The sequence below is a fragment of the Poromitra crassiceps genome (assembly GCF_964638095.1).
Source record: "Poromitra crassiceps genome assembly, chromosome: 16".
NCBI classification, from domain to species: domain Eukaryota; kingdom Metazoa; phylum Chordata; class Actinopteri; order Beryciformes; family Melamphaidae; genus Poromitra; species Poromitra crassiceps.
The window spans coordinates 36,169,883-36,188,916 of NC_139645.1; the positions used below are offsets into that span (position 1 = coordinate 36,169,883).

The 19,034-nt window shown below is 43.3% G+C and overlaps 1 protein-coding gene across 1 annotated transcript in view; it reads right to left on the bottom strand.

Annotated features, from left to right (window-relative positions):
• Positions 1–19,034, bottom strand: part of LOC310791615 (asc-type amino acid transporter 1-like) — a gene marked incomplete at both ends in the record, with an annotated part of 101,706 nt that overhangs the window by 47,461 nt on the left and 35,211 nt on the right. The gene's annotated exons all lie outside the window — the stretch shown is intronic.

Here is a 19,034-nt window from a genome sequence, read left to right on the forward strand (position 1 = left end):
ACTAAAAATACTGCATTTTACCATAATTTCAAGTAGAATGATACCAGCCAAGCAAGAATATTTCAAGTGTTTCAAGTGCTTTACTGAAATATTTGGACCATATAATGATAATACAATTATCTCAACCTTAAAAGGTTACATGTGCCAAAAAGCCATAAATTCGAATCAAAGAACAAAGACAAACAACAATTATAATTCAAGTTTAAACAGTAAGTGTGCAGCTGCAGCATTTATATAAAAACAAAAACAAAAAAAACACTCTTTTCAACTGAGCATGCAGACAATTAAAATAAGGGTGCAATGCATGCTTTTGCACCCCTGTAAAACCGGGCCTGGCAACCGCGCCTTGAAACCCCTCTCTCTGCCCAATGCGTTTGTGTGTGTGTGTGTGTGTGTGTGTGTGTGTGTGTGTGTGTGTGTGTGTGTGTGTGTGTGTGTGTGTGTGTGTGTGTGTGTGTAATGCGTACGTGCATGCATTGGCAGTGCACATTGTGGCAAAAATCTAATCTAAATCTACACTGACTCTGCGTCAGACTGTTGTAATCCATTCCATTTACTTTGTTAGCCTGTGAAATGTCCTTCCTTCTTTTTTTAATCAATAACCATAAAGATAACTCACTGCAGCTCAGCTACTCCAGATTAAGTACTCATACTTGTACTGCACTCACCCTCTCAGATGCTGTCTCCTACTGTGTCTCTAAGACCAGCAGGTGGTGCTGTTTCATAATTTCACAGCACCTTTTTTTATTTTTTTATTTAACCTTTATTTATACAGGTGAATCACCTTGAGACCTGGATCTCATTTTCAAGTGCGACCTAAGTCCACTGAGCTTCTTTCAGCCAGCAGCTTTCAACAGCTCAAGAGAATATAATAATATAATATAATATAATATAATATAATATAATATAATATAATATAATATAATAGAAGAGAAGAGAAGAGAAGAGAAGAGAAGAGAAGAGAAGAGAATATAGTATAATAATAGAATAGAATAGAATAGAATAGAATAGAATAGAATAGAATAGAATAGAATAGAATAGAATAGAATAGAAGTTAATCACTTTAACTTTCAGACTGTGGTTCAGCAAACTGTAAAAACATGGCTGCCGTGCAGAGCTGTAAACACACAGGCTGTGTTCGAAACCGGGTACTGCGCCTACTACTACTACTACTCCTACTACTAAATTGAGTATGTAGTGTGTTTACACTGTGCAGTATAAAAATTTTGAGTAGGCGAGAAAAACCCGGAAGTCTACTACATTCGCAAGATTTACTGAGTAGAGACGAGCTGCTTACTTCATATACTCATTCCCCCATAATGCATTGCGACTCATCTGACCAGCCCCGGGAAGACTCGAAACTCCGCCATTAGAGCAACGCCACTTCACTGCTCCAGGTATGTTTTCACAATTTTGTTTTCACGCTATTTCATCACTAACTTCACTTCTGACACATTTGAGGCGGTAAGTAGGGATAGTAGCAGCGTTTTAGTTGACTTTTATAACGAAATGTTCGAAGGGGTGTATAACCTCCACAACTGAGCACGTCGGCAGCAGCCTGTCGCCTGCGGGGAAACAGGCTGATCTGGCCGGCTAGCTTTGTCGACCCACCCGGCGGCGCCTCTGCTCACAGAACCCCTGTTCCCTCTCCCCACAGTTACAATGGCAGACGGAGCTGCTGCTGCTGGAAGCAGCAGGAGCTAAAATTGTGAGTAATGTGGCGTTAATGTGCCCAAATAATAGTAGAATGACAGGGTTATATTCATAATGAACGTAAATAAGTAATGCCATAACGTTCGTTTCTTCAGGGGGGGGGGGGTGAAGACACCAGGCGCCTCATTAAATGGCGAGGGGAAAATGAAGAGCTCTTCACACACACAAAAAAACTCCGCAGTGAAAGGCTTAAGAACATTTAACAACATGTAATTTCCATGTGCATGGCTCGCAACGTTACTTAATTAAATTATCAGATTCATAAAACGAAACATTTTGAAAATGAGCATTTTTCAATTTTGGACTATCAATTGAAACATCAACTGAATGAATGATACAATCATTGTGTTAAACTGTATAGGTGAAAGTTACAGGTATGGCCTCAGCAAGTGGGACATCATGGTGGAATGAGGAGGACTCAGAGGAACCAATTCCAAGGGTTTTTATTCAAAGCAGATCCCTTTGTGGATGGATAACCATCAGACAGATGTTGACAAGTGTAAACAGATGATTGAACCTAAAAGACAAATAAGATATTAACAAAGTATTCGAACAAACAAGAGAAAACAAATTCAACTGTAAACTAATATAATAAAACTAATTCAAATCAAATACTCAATCAATATACAAAGGAAATAACACTAACTATAATAAACTTAACACTTCAGTGTCCTCTTATACAGTCGTGTGGCTGGTTAGAGTGCATCTAAGGCCTGCCCCCCCCCCCCCCCCTCCTCCTGAGAAGAGGGATAGGCTTTTGCACAATCATGATGAATGATCAACCAATAAAATATTCTCATTATCTGCAAATCTGGATCATGTAATCCTGATCTTGTGGTATACAGATCAGAATGTTCTTATCTGAAAGTTATTTAAAATACCAGGACAAAACCTACAGGATCAAGTTGCACCAGACAAATGCAAATATTAAAGTGGCTGGTAGAATTGAGGCACAATATAATGATTTACTATGTTTATCTCAAGTGTATGACAATTTGACCAATGCTTGCAGGACATTCATCAAGGAGTATGGCCTTGAGGGGGTCGAGGCGGCCTGGATAAAAAAAAGTGGGAAAACCTCAAGCAGAAGTACAAGGTAAGCTGAAGTATCAAAAGCAGCCTGACATGAAGGGAAAATCCACCCAAAAAAACAGTACTGTAAAACAGCTATGGATGCACCTAACTTCTGGGTCCATAGAGCTTAACAGTGACTGAGCACTTTTCCACAGCTCCCGGCCGTTCCATCAGAGAATTCCCCATTGCTTTTCTCCATAGATGTTTAGAAAAATCCTTACGTGAGTTTTATGCCTGGAACCAAGCCAACCAGCCACCTATAGTGACCATAAAACATTTCACAGTGGAGATAACAAAAATGTTCACTTTCCCCTGTTTTTATTTTTTGTATTTGCGCCAAGTGAAATGTTTTATGGTCACTCACGATTCAGTAGGTGGCTGGGGAATTATCTGATGGAACGGGAGCTGAGAAAAAGTAGGCGGTCACTTTTGAGCTGTATTCTGTTGCTTGGTGGTGTCTTTCTGTCTAAGAAGACAGCACATTTTGATGTCATATCCTCTTGATCAAACAGCAAGAACTTATTGAATAAGTATCAAAAGCAGTCTTGATGTTTAGCATAAAAGAAACATGTGATGATGGTGATGTTTGCCTTCTTCACAAGGAAAAGTCAGTCCTGCCTGGGTGATATCTAATTTGTTAAAGTGTGTTGTTTGTGTTTGCCCTATATCCAACCCCCCAGCCCCCCAATGTGTAGCCAAATAAGATTCTCACATAACCTTTTTTTGTTTTGTTTTGTAGGACCTGAAGGCTCCTCGGACGGGTGTCTCTACAGAGGGAGGAGAGGCCAGAAAATATGCAGAAATAAATAACACAAAATATTATAGCTTTGTCAGTGTTTTTTCACTTTTTACAATTTATACTGTTTGTAAAAATGTCACTCCTTTTGGTTAGAAATAGCTTGACACAAATGCCCTGGACCAAAGATTGGAGCATTATTTTTGTTTAGGTAGGATGGTTGGTCTACGAGGCAGCTGAAGTTGCTTGTAGGTAGATGTTGATCAGGAGAGGAGAACTGTTGGTGGGGTAGAGCTACCTGGACACAAGCCGGGATTTGATAAACCCCGGCTGGGTCGCCTGCGTAAGGCTGTCTGGTTGAAAGACCTGAAACACACAATGTTACAGTGATGTTGATGTATTTCACAAGCATCCACTAGAGGTCACAAGTGCATTGTCTTGAGAGGATGTACCAGAAATCAGCAGCAGCTTACATAGCCTATCCATGTATTCAACATTAATGGTAAATTTCATTGCCCTTGACTATACAGAATTCAGAATCAGCTTTATTGGAGAACCTTCACAGTTACAGACAGTACAGGTGCAGCTCAACAAATTAGAATATTGTGTAAATATGGTAAAGATATTTTTTCCTCCCAGCTCCCAGGTCAGTTTATTGACATTTCTGATGAAGACCGTTTGGCCGGAACGTCAATAAACTGACCTGGGAGCTGACAAAATACCAGTGTGCGGACTCCAGGTTATTTTTTTACGCAGTTTTCAAAGCAAAATGATTCCCGACAAAGTATTGAGTGCAGGCATGAACATAACTTTTCAGAAGATGGACATTTCTGTTTTGAAAATAGTTTATTTTATGTGATATTTAATTTGTTGAAATACTGTTTTGGGGGTGTTATGAGCTAGAAGCCAAATTACGCTTAAACAAATAAATACTTGAAATAATTTACTTTGTGTGTAATGAATCTATAATCTATGTGATAACGTGTTCTTAAAATGTGTGCAATTTTTTATACTAAAAGAAACAGGAAAATGTTGATTTTCTCATTTATAGGTTATAATTGATTTATTTTTATTATAATTATCGATCGATGATCAAACATACATTTTTATTACCCCAAGTCTCACTCCTCATGCCAGCCAAAACCTAACCAACCCCAATGAGTACCCCACTGGTGTTAATAATGCTGTAATGAGGCCTTTTTCACTTTTACACATGTGTTTGATGCATGGGGAGGACGCTTTAAAGATTAATGTAGTCATTAGTCTGTCTGCAGTGTTCTGATGGTAGAGAATTTGACTCCCTTTCTGCTCTCATCCCAACTTCACATCACATACTGGGAGCTAGTTAGCTGCCTGCCCTGAACGAAACTAACATTACTGATTGTAATGCGACATGTGAATAAAAATATCCCACTTCTGGGAGGGATCAAAATATGATGATGTACATTTGCATGTACCGCAGTCGACGACGCCGAGCTTGTCTCCGTCCTATGGCACACATCCGAGGCATGTTGAGATCAGTGGGGAAGACGAAAGCACAATGGGCGTGTTGTCCTGTGTTGTCCTTTCAAGTCTCCACAAACGTCCAATAGTGTTGCCGCAGACAGAATTGGCGTCGTTTTGATAGACTAGCCAATGAATCAAGTCAATTCACGAGTTACCAGGCGATGTTTTTATGTGATATATGTCCAGAGCGAGGTAGCAGCAAGGTCACGCCCAGCAACCGCAATATTCTGCATAGTACGAGGCCGGGCCAATGCGCTCTGAAGTCCGCTAGCGGCGCTTGGAATCAGCACGTAAGTTGTCCCAGCCCAAGGTGCTCTAAAGTCCCGGTAGGCAGCAGTACCTAGCCGCGGGTCCCTGGAAGTCGGGAGCCCAATTTTTTTCTATGCATTGCGTAGCGAAACTGACCACATTACGGGAATCTACATTGTTTAAACTTGTCCACGAAAATTATTAAACGTTCATGAAGTGCCATATTAACATTTTTATAGGTAAAACTAAACTGCTTCCAGGCGCTGCTATTCTGGTGGCCATGTTTGTGGTCATCGAAATGTTTCTGCCGGTGCGTGATGCATTGTGGGATAAATACCCATACTGTAGTTGGAACGTAACGGGTACTTAATTCCATGATAAGTATGTAGTATGATAAGTAGACAGTAGCTACTCATTGAGAAAAAGTAGTTGAGTAGTTGAGTACCCGGTTTCGAACACACCCACAGACTGACTTCCTCCACTGCAGAAAGGCTGCAGCACATTCAGCAAGACGGACACTTCCTTTTCCTCAAACACCTTTTCTCTTCATTCAGATTTCTTTTGGGGGAACAAAGAACAAACATCAAAACAGAGAAATAGTGCCGCAGGAATGAGTCCAGAAGACCTGCATGTTAACACTTCAGGTTTCTACAGTATGTGTAAAAGTCAATGGGGTTTTTCTATGGGGATTTTGGTTAAATGTTTGAAATAAGTTCTGTGTTAACAACATTTTATGAAACAGAGAACTTTGTGTTGTGCAAAGATACTCTTCACAAATGAGGACCACTTTTATGATTTTAGAAGCGTAAATGCATTTTCCCCTCAATGCGATTTTTAGAAAATGCTTCAAAAGTCATAAAAGTGGTTCTCATTTGTGAAGATGATATATCTTGCTGAATACAAAGTTTGCTGTTTCGCAAACCTTTGTTAACCACAGACCTTATTTCATGCGTTTAATCAAATTTCACAATACTTTTACACATAGGAACCAGGAAGTGCAGGGACTTCTGTGTAAGCCTACAAAGATCTGTCATCCCTGTGGTACTATGAGAAATAGAAAGTTTGAGCTCTGAGATGATTTTCTTAGGCTGAGGCTCGTTGACAGCAGACCATGCAAACTTATAATTCAAACTAAATCTTCAAAAACAGCATAGACGTAAGTGATATAGTAAAATTAAAAATACTATATACAACTAAGCAAGAAGAATTATACTTTTGTATTTTACATTAATTTGTTTATAGTGGAAATCAAAAAATCAAACAAGAGAAAATATGAAATTCAGCGGTATAACAGGCCACATTTTCAGCAAGGAAGTGTAGGAAAGTTTGAGGTCGGAGCTCTTAAATCTGTGTACTAACGTCGCCCCCACCCCCTCAGTGTTTAGTATATTGTGTAAAGCGTCTTTGAGTTCTTGAAAAGCGATATACAAGTTCCATTATTATCTGTTATTATTAAATGGGTTTCTTGGACCCTGAGCTCGTCAAGATTGGACCATGCAAACTTTTCATTCAAGCAAAATCTTCAACAACAAAAATGAACAAGTTGAAGTAACACAAGGTTACAGGATAGAAGTCATACGTAACAAAATGAATAAAAACAAAATAAAGCAATATACAAATGTGTGTTGTAGATGTGTTTAGCATTAAGGTAGGTGACTTATGCAGACCTGGGTGGGACCAAAACCAGCAGATGTCTCCTCCCCCCTTCTCTCCTCTGTCCTCCCCTCTATCCTCTCCTTTCCTCCCCTCCTCTCTCTTTCCTGCACACCCCTCTCCTCTCCTGTGTGGTGGGAGAGAGACTATCCCTACAATCGAGGCCTGCATACCCAGAATGCCTTGTGGTCTGAAGGTCAAGCTCCTGATGACGCAGGAACAGAAAAAGGCCATAAAACTCTTCAAACATAATTTCATTGTATTTTTCTTTTCGTTTTAAGGATGTTTGTTGTTAGGGTTAGGGCAGCGTTTCTCAAACTCTGAAGCACACCCGCCTGTGGGGCGCAGTGGCATTACAGGTGGGACGCAGGGACACGGAACCAATGTTTTGACCATTTTGACGTGCAGGTGTGCTTTTGCCGTCTGATTTATTTTCACAGCGGAGGAATAAACAAACCCTGCTTCCGTAGTGACAGACTTTTGTGACAGACACAGAGTGGAGTGTAACAGTTATGACATCACATTCATTCATTTCAGACAGAGTGGAGTGTAACAGTTATGTGACACAGAGTGGAGTGTAACAGTTAGTAGACATGTGACACAGAGTGGAGTGTAACAGTTAGTGTGCAGTCAGAATGACTTCACGTTCTTTCATTTCAGACACAGAGTGGAGTGTAACAGTTATGACGTCACATTCATTCATTTCAGACAGAGTGGAGTGTAACAGTTATGTGACACAGAGTGGAGTGTAACAGTTAGTAGACATGTGACACAGAGTGGAGTGTAACAGTTAGTGTGCAGTCAGAATGAAGAGACATGTGACACGGGCAAAAAGAAAAGCAGGCGATGCTTCCAAGACAAACAAGAAGACGGAGTCGGGTGACAGACGGTAATCAACCAAAACAACACAAGGCAAGAAGAAAATATGATGATGTGATCTTGCTCTGAGTTTCACAGTGAATAGGAGATGAGAGACCAGTCTGTGTTTTACGTCTCAAAACTCTGGCAGCGGACAGTATGAAACCCAACTAATTAAAAAGACACTTTTGCTGAAATTGCAGCCACTAATACAGTGATAGTAAGACTTAATGCTCTCACAAATGGACTCATGGCTCATTTTTCTTGACAAATATTTGTTCTTTTTTGGATATCGTTCTAACAATTAAGTGATTGCACATTTTAATAGATTTTTTGTCTGATGAAGCAATCTGGTTAACTTTATCGTCCTTGCAATTGCGATTTCTGTTTGATTTTTCTTTATTATTTTGTGTGTGAAAAAGCACAGATGGAGCAATCTCTCAAAATGTCACCAAAAAGTCATATATAAATTTGAAATGGAAGTCGTTTATTTGGCCATTACTGAAAGAATATAGAAAGGAATGCTCATGATCTTGATGTTATTACAATCAAAGTTAAACTTGGACCATTTTATTACAATTTTGTTGGGGCGGTGCGGCATGAACATTTTTCCTCCTCCAAAGTGGGGTGTGACAGAAAAAGTTTGAGAACCACTGGGTTAGGTTTAGGCAAGTAAAACAACTAGGGTAAGGTTAAGCTTAGGGTATGGTAGCCCCAAAGTGACCCTACTCTACTCTGTATACTGTATACACTTGTGCAGTATACAGTGTACACAGTATACAGAGTACAGTAGTATAGGGTTACTTTGGGGCTAAATCAAGTCAAGTCAAGTCAACTTTATTTATAGAGCACGTTTACAATGACTAGAAGCCAACCAAAGTGCTTCACAGATAAAAACACTAAAATATGGAAAACAACAAGTACAAATACAACTGCTACAGAGCAAGGTGCAATACAAAGTCCAACAGATACAAATAATAAAATAAACCAGGACTAACAGACAATAGGTTGCCAGGAGGCAGGCTCAACTCAGGTCGAAGGCCAGGGAGAGAAGGTACATTTTAAGCATGGATTTAAAAGCCTCTAGGCTCTGGGCTGATCTAATGTGGAGGGGGAGGCTATTCCAGAGCCTATAGGAGCTGCTATAGTGAAGGCTCTGTCCCCTCTAGTCTTGAGCCTGGTCCTATAGGGACCAGAGCATGTGAGCGGTGATAATTACTGGTCCTCGCTCCCGGAGCGGTCCTTTCCACCCGCTCCAGCGCTCACGGCCGCTCAAGACCGCTCCGCTCCAGACCGCTCCCCACTCGATACAGATTTCACCCGCTCGCACTCACCGCTCCGCTCAAAATAATAAAAGAGATAAAAAGGCCAGGGTGTTTTAATTTGCGTTTAAACGCCTGGGCAATGGGCATTGCTCAATACAAATAACATGAGCTCAGCAAAGTCGGCTGCATATTCGTTTCTCTTCCTTCTTGTCTCGCAGCAGCTGGCAAGAAAATAGTGGGCGTGCACATAGCCACGCACCGATGCATTCTGTTCCGAACATGTTGTGATCCAAACTGGAGCGGGACTGAGCGGTACTGAGCGGGTGATCGGTACCGCTCTGGTCCCCGCTCCCCGCTCAAGCCAAAATCCCCCCGCTCCGCTCCGCTCACATGCTCTGATAGGGACCTCCAGCAGCAGCTGGTCAGCTGACCTTAAGGCTCTGGGTGGGGTATGGTGGTGCAGGAGCTCGGTGAGGTACGGTGGAGCCAGCCCGTTTAGGGCTTTAAAAACAGTCAGCAGTCATTTAAAATCAATGCGGAAGTGGACGGGGAGCCAGTGGAGTGAGGCCAAGATTGGTGTGATGTGGTTGCGCTTCTTGGTGCCAGTGAGGAGTCGGGCAGCTGCATTTTAACCAGTTGTAAGTGACGGAGTAGCGACTGATCCATGCCAACATACAGCCAATTACAGTAATCTAGCCGAGTTGTTCTGAAGGCATGGATCACCCTCTCCAGGTCCCTCTGGGGAAGGCATTGGTCTTAGCTAGGAGTCTAAGCTGGAAAACGCTGTTTTTTTACCACAGAGCTGAGCTGTTTAGAGAATTTAAAAGGGTATTATGGTCATGCTTAAAGGAGAAAATCATCCAGAGGAAATGGTGGGTTAAGAGCTTGTGGTGGAGGGGTTTGGCCTTTGCCTGCAGTGCAGGAGAATGAAGGTTGATTCCATTTAAATTGTTAAGAATGTTTTTCTTATTGGTTAATGTTAATCTTAATGTTATTCTTAAATGCTGTATTAAAAAAAGGTTGGTTGTTACAGTTAAAGGAACAATTCCACATTTTGGGAGATTCTCCTAGCTACCATGGCAACAGCACCTGGGGGTGGGAGTTGGGGGGGGGGGGGGGGCAGTGGTTTGGCAATATCTGGCTTTGTTAGCCCTCACGCTTTACTTGGCTCGACATATTTGCTCAGCTACGATACTCAAACACTGTTCAGATTTGATAATGCCTATGAGCTCTTCTGCACAATATTCTTAGCTCAATGTGTACGTTCACCTATCTGAGGTTTGAATTCTGCTACTTTCTTTCTGGCAAATGTTTCTGACAGTGTAGCAGAGGCTGTACTGTTCCTCTTGGCCCACAGTAGTCACATATGCTTGTATTAGAATGATGTTTGTCACATATGTATGGCTGATTTCATGTGGCCAGTAGGTGGTGCTATGCCTACAACTCAATATTGGCAGGTGGGCGTCTTCTGGCTGGGATGCTCATCAAAATATGACATTTGGAGCAGCTGTGACCCTGTACAGTCGAGCTACACACCACTTTTGTTGTTGCCAGTAGGTGGCGCTGTGACTATAACTGGATATTAGCATGTAAATAAAGACGGACACAATTCTGTCGCTTTCAGTGCGTTTAATTCCATTACTTTGCTCTGAAACAGCAATCACATAATGCACCAGCAAGACAATGAGCAGCAAACTTTACAACAAAAAATATATTTTTTTTCCGCCAACATGGACGATAACATTTTGTCTTTTCTTTTCCTTTTTTTTACATTTCTTTTTTTTTCAGCACTAGCTATTTCTACTACATGGACTCTATAACATTGTATCCCTCTGTTATATATATATAATTCATCATTTCAGACATTACAGTACAGTGCATCGTATACATACATTCAATAGAAGAACACAATGCAAAATGATATTTTAGGGACTGCCTCCTAGTCCGACACCTCATGCGTCCGACACCTCAATAGGCCGAATAATGAAGCATTGGACAGATGTCTCATTAGTCCGACAGCTCGTTATCACAGAAATCAAAAGCTCATTTTTCTGACATCTCGTTGGTCCGAAATGACCCTGTCCCTGTCCTGCAGTCAGAGATGGGAAGTAACTAAGTACAAATACTTTGTTACTGTACTTACAGTAAGTAAGATCAGGTATCTGTACTTTACTGAGTATTTATTTTTCTGACTACTTTTTTACATTTACTCCCTACATTTTAACCCAACTATCTGTACCTTACATTTTCAAGACAGAGTTACTTTAGTTTTAACGCACAACAGACAAACATGATGTACTGTAACTGTTGTTTGTCTCTCTCTTCTCGTGCTCTCCCAGTTGTCACGCATTATGTGCACCTTTTTGGTGGAAAAATCAGATCACACAAACTATTAAACAAGTATCTTTATACACCTTAAAACATGTTTGGAGGGGATCTTTCAAGTTTAATAGTCTTTGAATGATATTAATATGACATGAGTATCAGTTAGCTTTGCACAGAAACAGCCGGTAGAAATACTTATACTTTATTAGCCTACATTTCAGAGGCTGTATATATTTTTTTTACTTTGACTTGAGTAAACAAGTTGAATCAGTACTTCTACTTTGACCAGTCTTTTTTTTACACAAGTAACTATACTTGTACTTAAGTAAAGAGTGTGTGTACTTTTCCCATCTCTGCCTGCAGTGTAAGATTCATGGCTCTCAATCAGTCGGCCCTGCCTCCTAATGAGAGCAATAATGTAGTTCTGCATGATAATGATTTAATTTCATTGATTTATATCAGAACAGATACACAACATATAACATGTGTCAACATGTGATGACATGTAGCATAGCATTTATAGCCTAGGCTCATTTGCAGTGCCCGTCCCTACATGTTATTAAACACACCTGTTAGAAGCAAAGTAGTACATTAAAAGGCAGTAAAATATACAGTAAACATAAACAAGGATATCATAAAATCATAATATCAGTCCATCATGGAGCAACACAAATAATCATACACAAAGGATATAAACACTATATAGGTCATAACCCACACACCCACAAACAGTCAATTGTGGGACCATTGGTAGTTATTCTTCAGTAACTCCTTTATATTGGTTTTAAAATGCTCCCAGCTATGATGCTGTTTAATGTGTGTGGGCAGACTTCCACATTTGGACCCCCTGTACAGTGAGGGCTGTTTGTCCTATAGGGAGGTTTTCCAGAGCAGCACTTTGCAGTTCCCTGCAACAGCACCTCTAGTGGCTGTGCCCGAAGCCCCCCGAGGTTTGACCATATCACAGAGAACATGAGCATGAACTTCTGTCTGTTACAGAAACCATCATTCCACATACAGTAATAATGTGTTTGTTTGAGAAACTATGGAAGATTCAGTGTGAACAATGGACAAATACAGACAAATACATTAGCCTCAGATTCATTTCCTTCTCATTATTATTTGGAATATTAGTTATTATAGTAGTTATTATAGTATCACTAAACTGTTCCCTTGTTACACATAATGACCAGATTTTCATTGGATTCATTTTGATATGTCCTTATTCATTTACTCTTTCTGCTAATCACCAGCACACTCAAGTGGAGAGCAGTCTAGTCAAGTCAAGTTGATTTGTGTAACAGCGTTGTGTTGATGGTAGTTGCAGCAACCTATGTTAAGAGGGCTTGCCCAAGGGTGGATTCAAACTGCCGACCTCCTGCTTCCAAAGCGCACAAGCTAACCACTACAACAAGAGAGCTAGCTCCCTTTATACTGGTGGAGGCCTCACATTCATTCAGTTACATTTGTATAGCTAATTCACAAGCATGTCTTAGAGAGCTTTACAGAGAATATGTCTAGCTAAGTCTCGTTAAGCACTATCAATAAACATAATTAAACAATCTTATATGAGAGTGGGGGGGGGGGGTGGGGGGAGAAGGGAGAGAGAGTGGGGAGAGAGGAGAGCGAGAGAAGGGATAGAGAGAGAGCAGAACAAACAGGGTATACTGGGCCTGGGCGATACGGTTAAAATCAATGTCATGATAATCACAGGGGTCAGTTTGGAAACAATGTATATCACAATATGGTTCATGCAAGCAAAGTCATGTTTAGTAATCCAATTATCATATATTATAATTACCTGGCAATTGTCATATCATCACAATATGATGCCACTTAAAGACAAAAAATGATACTACTGAAGTATCGCCCAGCCCTATAGGGCAAACATACAGCTGTTACTCATTCTGACCGGCCACTCCGCCGCAGCACCAGTCACTGCATGAAAAACCTGCTTTCCGGGCAAGTAAATGATCGCATAGGGACTCAATATGCAGACACTATGTGGTACTTTCCCCCACTTTGCCAAAAAGTGCCACGAAGTGCCACAAAGACCTGCAAAGTGGATCTCTTTGCAGTTGTGCAAAGTCCCGGAAAGTTCCCCGCTGTGAAATAAGTTTGATTTTGAAACAGTACTGTGTTGGTGTTATTTAGCCTTTTCATTGGCTATTGCATGGTTAAATCAATTAATTTAATTAAACCTACCACCAGACTGATTTTAGGTGGTGACCTGGCAATCTGCCCCAAATATTCGTAGTTCATATCATGGTAGAATGGGTGAAATAATCAGGGGGTCATGTGGGCGTGACCTCCAATATATTTCAATATACTACATATCTACACTTGAACCAATGACTCAAATGGGTAGCTTGATTTTAAATGTCAGAAGTGTAGGCTACCTTTTGAGTTGATTGAGTTGCCTCCTATCTGGCTCTGAGTGATTTAAGATTATTTTGGTAAGAATTTACGCAGCACAGAACAGTGTATGTTTTTATTTTGAAGGCTGTAAATGGTTGTGTTCAGTGCCGTTTGTGTGCCCCTGCTGGGGAAGGGGGGGAGGACCTGGCCTCTTTTGTTTCTAAGTTGAAGTAGCCTCCGTCCGTCAGCGATCCACTGCCTATTCAAGATGGCTGCATCTGTATCTTCAGTAGCTCCTGCAGTTTCTGCTTGTATCAAAGCATCTCTGATGTTTACTTCACCTGTTTGACAGTAGAGTATGCCTGGTCCTGATCCATGGTGGCTGGATTGAGGCTCTGGTAGGTGGAGTCTGGATTGGATTTAGAGGCTGGAGCAGACTTCTTCTTGGTGGGAATCTGCAACAAACAAGGTGAAGTTTAGCAAGGTGACAAGACAGGACAGCACACCTCAAATACAATGGGAGCCATGTATCTGTTCTGCATTAACACGACACATTCTAAACCACACATGGGCATCTAAATCCGGCCCTTAACGTTCTCAAAAGAAAACAAAACAACCCCCCAAAAATCAATAAAAGGCAGCATTATGTTAATACATCTGCAGGTGAATGTCTACAATGAGCCTGTACTGCTGTTTAACTCCATTCCAACAGAGGCCGCTGTCTACAGTTAGATTGGACTAAAGGACTCAAGTTGACTCTTGCTCAACTTCTCTCAAGAGAGCCTGGTGCACATTACTACAGGCAGGAAGACCCGCCCCGTGTTCTGGTGCTCTTTCCGCTTTGTCCTCCATAGAAGGATGGTTTTATATGATGTTAGTTCATTTTATTTGTGTAGCTACATAGCTAGATAACGAGCATCACATTTATTTACGTTACTATGATGCCCTGTTTTCACAGCAGAATTACTTTTTTTGGGCCGTTCCCCGCATTTCCGCCGGAATACCAAGTGTGTTTGCACCGGATGACGTGGTGCTACGCTTTTGGCCCCAGACTATGCTCAACTCAAGTGGCAGGTTAGTAACGTTGTAGACACAAATTCTTAAATGTTACAATACAGAGAGATGCAAGGGCTTTCATCAATGAGCGATGGGCTCAATCACCATTGTGTTAAATCACTTGAGGATATATAGTGACTTTACAGATATTTATTTGCATTCAAATCTTCGTATTCTCACTTTAAGTTAAGTTTCTGTGTTATCTTTGTTTAATCTGCCAAGGACCTGTCAGGGATCCACCACCAATTCAAGGTGGCTGCATCTGTATCTTCAGTAGCTCCTGCAGTTTCTGCTTGTATCAAAGCATCTGTGATGTTGACTTCACCTGTTTGACAGTAGAGTATGCCTGGTCCTGATGATCCATGGTGGCTGGATTGAGGCTCTGGTAGGTGGAGTCTGGATTGGATTTAGAGGCTGGAGCAGACTTCTTCTTGGTGGGAATCTGCAACAAACAATGTGAAGTTTTGCAAGGTGACAAGACAGGACAGCACACCTCAAATACAGTGGGAGCCATGTATCTGTTCTGCATCAACACGACACACTATAAACCACACATGAGCAAGATTCGGCCCCAGGGCCGGACCCCGGCCACTGGACCATCTATCATCTCAATCTGGCCCTCAACGTTCTCAAAGGAAAACAAAACAACCCCCCACAAAATCAATAAAAGGCAGCATCATGTTAATGGTGGCTTGTGACCCTGAGATACCTGCTGAAGATGCAGAAGGGTTCCCAACAATGTGGATGCTCTGACCACCCTTCACCAAGGAAGACCACCATCAGGAGAAACCAACTGACAGCACCATACAGTGGCAGCCATCTTGAATTGGCACTCCCAGCTGGATCCCAGCCAGCTGCCAGGCGGCTGCCTTGCAAGGAACTGAACTGTGGCCTGGTGGGTGGGCCCGTCCCCCGCGTGGCCTGCTCTCACGCTCTCAGTCACTATGCTGGTGGCTGGGGGCTGGGGGGGCGGGTCGCGTGGGGGCTGGGTCCGCCTGGGCCGCAGCAATTGGCCCCTAGCACAACGACCTCACAAGGTTCCTCCTCAGCCAAGTCACTGGGGCAATCCATGCGGCGATCCATATGGTGGAAAGGTTTTCTTGCGTTCACTGGGGGTGAGGGGGTGCCGCTGTGTCCCGGCCTGGCCTTCCCTCCCACGCCATATGTGGGCGGGGGCCGGGTCGGGGGGCATCGGTGCTCTTCATCACTGGTCGAGGGCTGCCGGTTGGTTTAGAACAGCTTAGGTAGGCGATAGATTAGCTACAGCCTAAGGCTGACCTGTTAGTGTTCAGGCTAAAATCAGACTAGAGCACGGTAGGATAGGCCAGATTAGGCTGTAGATTAGCTAGATACTATGTCCCAGTTAGCTCTGGTTAATGCTTAGAGTAGTCAGTTGTCTGATCTTCTCCCCCCCCCCTCTCTTTCCCCCTTTCCCCGCTTCTTCCCTTCTTCCCCCTTCTTGTTCTCCTCTCTTTCCATGCTCTTTCCTCCCCCACATCCCACCGCCCCCCCCTCCCTTCTCCTGCTCTCTCCTCATTCTCCCCCCCCTCTGCTCCTTCTCCTCTTCTCCCCTATTTTCCTGAATCCCTGCCACTTCCTGCTCTCCCTTCTCTCACATTCCCCCTGCTCTCCTTCCCCTGCACCCTCCCACCTCTCCTTCTCTGCCTCTCTGTCCTCCCCCCTCTCTCACATTCCCCCTGCTCTCCTTCCCCTGCACCCTCCCACCTCTCCTTCTCTGTCCTCTCCTCCTCCACATTTCCCATTTTCCCCCCACCCTCGCCCTAATCCGGGCCCGTATCCTACTCCCTCCCTCCACCCTAGACCCTACCTCTACTCTCTGTCCTCCCCCCTCTCTCACATTCCCCCTGCTCTTCTTCCCCTGCTCTCCTTCCCCTGCACCTCTACTCTCTGTCCTCCCCCCTCTCTCACATTCCCCCTGCTCTCCTTCCCCTGCACCCTCCCACCTCTCCTTCTCTGTTCTCTCCTCCTCCACATTTCCCATTTTCTCCCCACCCTCGCCCTAATCCGGGCCCGTATCCTACTCCCTCCCTCCACCCTAGACCCTACCTCTACTCTACCTCCCCTGTACCCTTCCACCTCTCCTTCTCTGTTCTCTCCTCCTCTCTGTCCTCTCCCCTCTCTCACATTCCCACTGCTCTCCTTCCCCTGCGCCCTCCCACCTCTCCTTCTCTGTTCTCTCCTCCTCTCTGCCCTCTCCTCCCTCTCACATTCCCCCTGCTCTCCCTCCCCTGCACCCTCTCCTTCTCTGTTCTCTCCTCCTCCACATTTCCCATTTCTCCCCACCCTCGCCCTAATCCGGGCCCGTATCCTACTCCCTCCCCTCCCCCAACCCTAGACCCTACCCCTACCCTGGCTCTCCCTCCCCTGCACCCTCATCTCTCCTCCCCTGTTCTCTCCTCCTCCACATTTCCTATTTTCTCCCCACCTCCCCCCTCTCCTCCCTCCCTCCCTCCACCCTAGACCCTACCTCTACTCTACCTCCCCTGTACCCTTCCACCTCTCCTTCTCTGTTCTCTCCTCCTCTCTGTCCTCTCCCCTCTCTCACATTCCCACTGCTCTCCTTCCCCTGCGCCCTCCCACCTCTCCACATTTCCTATTTTCTCCCCACCCCCCCCCTCTCCTCCCTCCTCCCTCTCCCTCCCTCCTCCACTCTCCTGCTTTCTTCAAATGTTCAAATGTTATCTTTATTCTGTATATTCTTGTTACTGTGTGTTAGCTAGAATCAGCTAGACATACTTTCTGTGAAGCCCTCTGAGACATGCTTGTGAATTAGGGCTATATAAATAAACTTGACTTGACTTGACTTAACTTTGTTACACCATAAGGGACCCTGCTTTGGAGTAACTAAGAATAAGTATATTCAGTTAAATTTCTGTGTTATCTTTGTTTAATCTGCCAAAGACCTGTCAGGGAGGCGCTGCCAATTCAAGTTGGCTGCATCTGTATCTTCAGTAGCTCCTGCAGTTTCTGCTTGTATCAAAGCATCTGTGATGTTGACTTCACCTGTTTGACAGTAGAGTATGTCTGGTTCTGATCCATGGTGGCTGGATTGAGGCTCTGGTAGGTGGAGTCTGGATTGGATTTAGAGGCTGGAGCAGACTTCTTCTTGGTGGGAATCTGCAACAAACAAGGTGAAGTTTAGCAAGGTGACAAGACAAGACAGCACACCTCAAATACAGTGGGAGGCATGGAAACAGTCCTACATCTGGCATGTATCCTCCTACATCTGTTCTGCATTAACACGAAATACTCTAAAGTTTAAACCACACATGAGCAAGATACGGCCGCAGGGCCAGACACCGGCCACTGGACCATCTCAATCCGGCCCTCAATGTTCTCAAAGGAAAACAAAACAACCCCCAAAAAATCAATAAAAGGCAGCATCATGTTAATACATCTGGAGGTGAATGTCTACAATGAGTCTGTACTGCTGTTTAACTCTCCTCCAACAGAGGCCGCTGTCTACAGTTAGACTGGACTAAAGGACTCAAGTTGACTCTTGCTCAACTCAAGTGGCAGGTTATAGCGTTAGCGGTTGCGATGACAGAGTTAGGATGAATTCTTCAAAAAAGAGAAATGTTGCCTCTGAATGTCGAGTTTCTAACTAAGAGAGGACATCTAGATATTTTGGAGCCTGAAAAGGTGTGTTTTTAGTCTTTGCCGAAAGATCGGCAGTGATTCGGCCGTCCTGTTTCCACTCTAATCAATGTGTCAACTTCCACCAACTCCGCTGCGTTGTGTGTCTACTCCGTCCCAGCTCCAACAATCCAGAGCTCTCCGAAGCAGATACGCAAGGCTTCTATTTTTACCGGATGTCGGAGCAAAGCCGCAGCAAGTTCGCACAGATAAGGGTAGAGTGGGACAGGAAGTACGACACAGAAACAAAATAAAACATCCGGTGGTTTTCAGAATAAAACACTCCGTGTTGACCCCAGATCGTATTTCACATAATCACATCAACATAACGTCACAATGGGCGGAGCCAGGCCTGGAGTCAACAGGTCAGAGGTGCTTACAGCATTCAAGATCAAGCCAGAGGACAAACATGGATGAGCAAAAGTTCATCATTGAAGTGGAAAACCACAAAATAATATATGACACGACACATCCTTTTTACAAGGACAACACCAAGCAAGTCCACCCCTCCTACAATGATCAACAATGATCTTCTGCCTGTTTGTTGTTGTATTTATCCCACATACAAATTGTCTCGCATGAAT